Below are 6,000 nucleotides of genomic sequence, written 5' to 3'. Positions count from 1 at the left end.
TTTCGGCACACTAATTACGTTACAAATAATTAAGTGATGACGAGTACTCGTGAAGGAACTTATTTACGAAACTGAAGCATTTTGTGCGTAACCGTGACCTCTGATTCGAAACTCGTTGGCGAGTAGTGAACCATTAAGACGTGTTACCGAAGCTGTTATGCGGGGATGAAGGTGGTGGTGGTGGTGGTGGTGGTGGTGGTGGTGATTGTTTTAAGAGGAAGTACAACTGGGGAACCATCCTCTAGCGGGGATGCAGGGTGGACACTAGGGCTTCGTCAATGAATAGGGTGTAGACCTTGGAAATAGGGAATGTCATAAAATGTTCTCCCTCACCAACGAACAGGTACTTCGTCGTGCCAGGAAATCATGTTAAGTCTCTAACTTCCGCAAAACGTAGGAAGCAGCCTATCTCGATCACATTTTTCGAAAAAACAAATTCAGCCTGACACAACTGATCATAGAGGGCAAGATAGAAGGGAAACACAGACGTGGCCAAAGAAGAGTGTCCTGGACACAGAACCTCCGATAGTGCTTCGAAATCCACGATACGGCAACTCTGATACGGGAAAACACAAAATAGGAAAATAACTTCATGATGGTCGCCAGCCTTCTGTGAGGAGACGGCGCCGGGAGAAGAAAAATACATTACCATTCAATTTTGAGTGTAAGTTAATGTTAATTATATAAATACACTACGACGTAAACTATCATGCCAAATGTCTTCATGAAAACTATGTGTAAAAATTACAGTTAAAATGAGCAACGAACATACGACAGATATGTCTAAACTTTTTTTTTCTTTTGCTAGTTGCTTTACGTCGAACCGACACACATAGGTCTTATGGCGACGATGGGACAGGGAAGGGCTAGGAGTTGGAAGGAAGCGGCCGTGGCCTTAATTTAGGTACAGCCCCAGCATTTACGTGGTGTGAAAATGGGAAACCACGGAAAACCATTTTCAGGGCTGCCGACAGTGGGGTTCGAACCTACTATCTCCCGGCCTACTATCTGGCCGTACTTAGGCGACTGCAGCTATTGAGCTCGGTAGGGGAGATAATGTTCACGAGAGAAACGTATATTTAAAAAAATAACATAAATAAATTAAAAACCCGATGTAAAAGCGTACCTTCCCTCTTAACCCGAGTAAGTCAAGTTGATGAGAGGCTTGTCACAGACAGTCAGGGCGAGGGCGTATAATTTTGGAATGTAACTGGAATAAAATGACAGGGAAAACTGGAGATCCCAGAAAAAATCTGACCCACCTACGCTTTGTGGTGCTCAAATTTAAAATGGATTTAGACCCGAGACACAGATATATAGTTTGGTATGGCCAAATTAAAACAGTAGACTTACTAAGAAATCATTAAGCAGGTGAATTGGTCGTACGGTTAGGGCGAGCAGCTGTGAGCTTGCGGGTTCTAACCCTACTGTCGGCAGCCTTGAAGGTGGTTTTCCGTGGTTTTCCATATTCACACCAGGAAACGGTGGGGCTGTATCTTAATTAAGGCCACGGCCGCTTCCTTCCCACTCTCAGCCCTTTCCTATCCCATCGTCGCCATAAGACTTATCTGTGTCGATGCGACGTGAAACAAAATTGTAAAAAATGAAGAAGCCATTAGCGTGTACGTTGTCAGTTTCTTGCCACAATAAATCTTCCAATATTACATAACTCTGTTTTTATCAGCAATCTATCACCTTATTTATCACTTGGGTGATAGCATTCACTTAAGTGTATCGATTATTAAAGAAAATAATATGCTGGGATAAATATTGTATTCAGTGGAAAACACACCTATCAGATTATTTCAAATTCTACTGCAAATCGCACTTGGTAAACAGATAAATGCGTAGTAAACATCTACCTGTTAAATGAGAAAATTCTCTTCTTCAACTCTCTGTACACAAGGTCAGAGAACGCCAACGGTTTTCTAATGAAGTCCAATGAGCACTTGTTTTCTTTAATGAACAAGGAGTCACAAGATTCTCAGTGTCTTCTACTCTTGTCATTTGTTATCGTTCATTTTCAATGTGCTACAAATTCATCTGCGCCTGTTTAAATTACAATAGTCGACGAAGGTATTTAAACAGAGCGACAATATCAGAAAGAGAGTTTTAATAATAAAAAGAAGAAGATCTAACGGGCTGTATACCGTACAGAATATTAACAATTGTAAGTTGTGTTTTCTTTTACATAAATAGACCTAAGTTAATTCAAGAGATGTGTCTCAGTCGGTTCAGGCCTTTGAAGCCCAGCGTCATGCTTTCGTTCCATCAGATTGACATGATATCAGGATTTGATGCAATACACGTCTGACAATAGACTTAATGATAAAGAAAATCATGTCTGATCCCGATATTCCCAACGTCTATAAAGACCAATAATTGTAACTGCTGGGATGAAAAACTCTCATCACAATAGTAGTAGCAATGTGTACAAAAATAAATCCGTTCAGTCCGGATATGGAAGACCGATATCTGAAGCCTTGTAAAAATAATGCTCGCTTACTAGACTGTTTATATAGCGATCACTAGCCACGGGACCGCTAATTTTACGTGAAATTCGAACCGCAGATATGCCAAAAAAACTCACATTCATTGGTCAGGATTCGAGCCGCGATCGTCAGTACCGATGTCACCGAAATTTACGCCAACCATATTTTCTCTCCGAGTTAAAAAGTAGGCCTAAATATTAAGTCGTGCTGCTCAGTCAGTATCATTTAGAATAGAAATCTTGTACTGTAAAATTGATATAGCCACCTGTCCCATTTGCTATGCGGATACGTTGAGCTTATTCTACACATCATGCGTCGAGCATTAAAGCCGGCGACAGAGATTAAAATATACGAGTCAAATAAACAGTTACATTCTTCATTCTACACTTCAATTACTTCACATAGATATGACTGCTCTAATACACTGAATTTAATAAATTAATCCAAAACGCGTTTGCTTGCTTGCTTTCTTTCTTTAGCCTTCTTTAGAATGGATCGAACAGGTGGGTGATGAAGGCAAGCGACTAAGGGCACGATATAACACACATACCCTTATGACATGTCATAAGTGCGCACGTTTTATACAAATAAAAATATTTCGAATGATATACCAGTAATAATATATTTATGAAACCTGCTGTACCTGTTTCTGTAGTGATGATCCATCGTCTATCCTTTCGAATCTCTCGAACTTAAAACTGTTGCTCCGATATAATTCATTGTCAGGCTTCTTCCCACCACACAGTCGTCTAGTAATAGCTCTAGGTTTAAACTCCATTATATGGGTATCTAAATGATGAAAATTAAACACACGTAATCGTCTGGGTCGCCGTTCGAGCTCATCGCTTCCCAGCTGATTCTCTATACCACCCGCACAACGTCTGTCAGCTGGATCCGCGCACACGCTCCTGAAACTTAATAAATCACACCACTGAAAATCACCACTTCCCGGGCTTCGTTCATCACTAGCGACGTTACAGTGATCACTACATTCCACTGCTTCACTCTCCTCGCTGCCTTGTTTTTCAGTGTCAACTATCTTTTTGCCGCTGTGCAAGCCCACTCGCTTGAACATCCTCTCCATCATGCTCCAGGACAATTTGCTGCCCTGTGTTTTCTGGCGCAACCTATTGCCACACGGACGTACTAAAACAAACCGAAAAGGAAGAATACGCAAGGTCTCTTGAGAGTCTTTGGTCGTGACAACCTGTCGTTGCTTAGACCAAGGCGAAGTAATAATGAGCTTGCAGACAATTACTAAACTACAAATATCAACAAATAATATCACTCCATTTGTTAACAATATTGTGAATTGATCTATTTTCAGCATATTCATTAGTATTCTTGAATTTGGTCGCTAATTCTCCTTCAGTGCAGACCATCACAATGAGTAAATAGTTACGGGACTACTGTGTCCTAGTTAGCACAAATTGTTTTTCACACTGTTGCATTATTTAAATCACTGAAAACATTCACGTAGACTGTAGAGTGAAGCCGCTCCAGATGAGGCACAAAAATCCCAGTCCTTATTTGTTCTACTCTCAAAGCATAAAAAGCGATTAGTTAGAATAGGTCATCAATTTCGAGAACAACCTGCAATTTTATAAATTGAGTTGAATATTTATAAGCGTAATTAAAATATCACTGCGGTATAATTTACATTCTTTCATGTTATTCAAATATAACAACTGTTTTTTTGTTGTTATTGTTGCTGAAAAATACTTTGTTATAGTGATCACTTCAACAACAAAATATTTCTGATATTATTTTATTATGACAATCCTTGTTTGGTGGGTTCAGCGAGATAGCCATCTTAAATACACGGTTGACTTTTAAATGGAGTTTCCGTTTGTCAGTTCAAGAGACGTAAACTTGTTAAAAACTCGAATATTTAGGCTTACGTGATATGACCTTTCTCTAAAAATTTGAATATGTACCTAACTCATTGTGTTCTAATATAATTATCATGAATCTGTCGTGAATGGGTCTATTTTCAACATACAATATTGGTATTCTTGAATTTACTAGCTACTTCATCTTTCAGTGTAGATAATCACAATATTTCAAAATAGTTACGGCGCTACTCGGTGTTATTGTGTCCTAGTTGTCGACCCAGAATACTATATTCGCACAAATACAGTAGAGACAATACACGACACTTACGGATTTCGCCTTGCTAAAACGGGAGACAATTCGACGGTGGCGCTCCTAGTGACTTGACCTGAACAAATCGCGCTAAATTCAAATATCAATGGAAATGTATATACGGAAATGGATAAATAAATTACGTCTAGAAAGACAGTGGTATTGAGATATTAACTTCGAAGTTGCTAAAGCAATTCTGGATAAATGAATGAAGAATTATTTAAAAGGTTATTATTCAAAGACTGAAATTAGACATATAAACAAGGTGTGAAATGGACTGCTGTGAAATGGCTTGATCTTTCATTTATGCATTACTTTTTTAGCTTTAGCGTACCTGCCTGAAATCTTACGGTTGAATTTGTCTTTGTTCCTCATTTTAAAACAATGTATCATCACATTAAGACATTTGTCATTAAAAATATCGGCACATTCCTTACGCATATGATGCAATGAATTAACATTTAATAGCTGGACAATTTTCCTCTTAACATGAAGCCTACTAACAGAAAGAAAATCTATAAAATCCTGGCTTTAATCTGAGAAGAGGGATAAAAGAAAGAAAAGTTTGAAAATGTTGTCGATAGTGATGCTTTGAGGAATATTTACGTACAATTAGAGTAAAAAATGTAACATACCCTTGGCCGTATAGTCGAGGATTTTTAAAGTCGCTGGCCTGGAAATGATCTGAACAGATCTTATAATTCTTATACAAGCGTAACGTCCCTTCTTTCTTGTACACTTTATCCAAATCGCTTCTGTGACATTTCAAAACCCACAGATCACACCTACAACAACACATCGGTATTGAAGGTTAACTGCTGCACTATACAATAAAATATGCGTATTATATTTTAAGCCCGTTAAAACATGGGTCGAGCAGGTCAGAAGATTATGAAGTACTATAAAAATCTCTGTCACTGGAAGAATATATATGCAAACACAATATTACTTACATGTTCTTGTCACGAGGGAACCTAAAGAACGAGCGCGCATTTTTCTCGACTTCGTAATTACTGCAGCCAAACACAGCACATACCTTTCCCCTCATGTTGAGAGGAGATATCAAGGAATGACACACGCTACTATTTAATTATGTCAACTCATTGAAAACGCATAAATAACACCAAAAACTTCACACAAAAATACACGTGCTCTTATGACAGAATCAGTACCGTTCAGGTCTATCCGCTAGAGTGAGCTCCAATAGCTGTCCCTCGATATCTCGCTCAGTGTCGTGTATTGTCTCTACTATATTTGATTCGCATAATGTTCTTTCGAGTTAAGTTTTGTATTAAAATTACTTCCAGTTATCTAGTGTCAAAATTTTCATTTTTAGGTTCCGTACTGAATCGAGATTTACATT

This window comes from Anabrus simplex, chromosome 1 (genome assembly GCF_040414725.1).
Source record: "Anabrus simplex isolate iqAnaSimp1 chromosome 1, ASM4041472v1, whole genome shotgun sequence".
Lineage (NCBI taxonomy): Eukaryota > Metazoa > Arthropoda > Insecta > Orthoptera > Tettigoniidae > Anabrus > Anabrus simplex.
Note: the sequence above shows the minus strand (reverse complement) of the source record.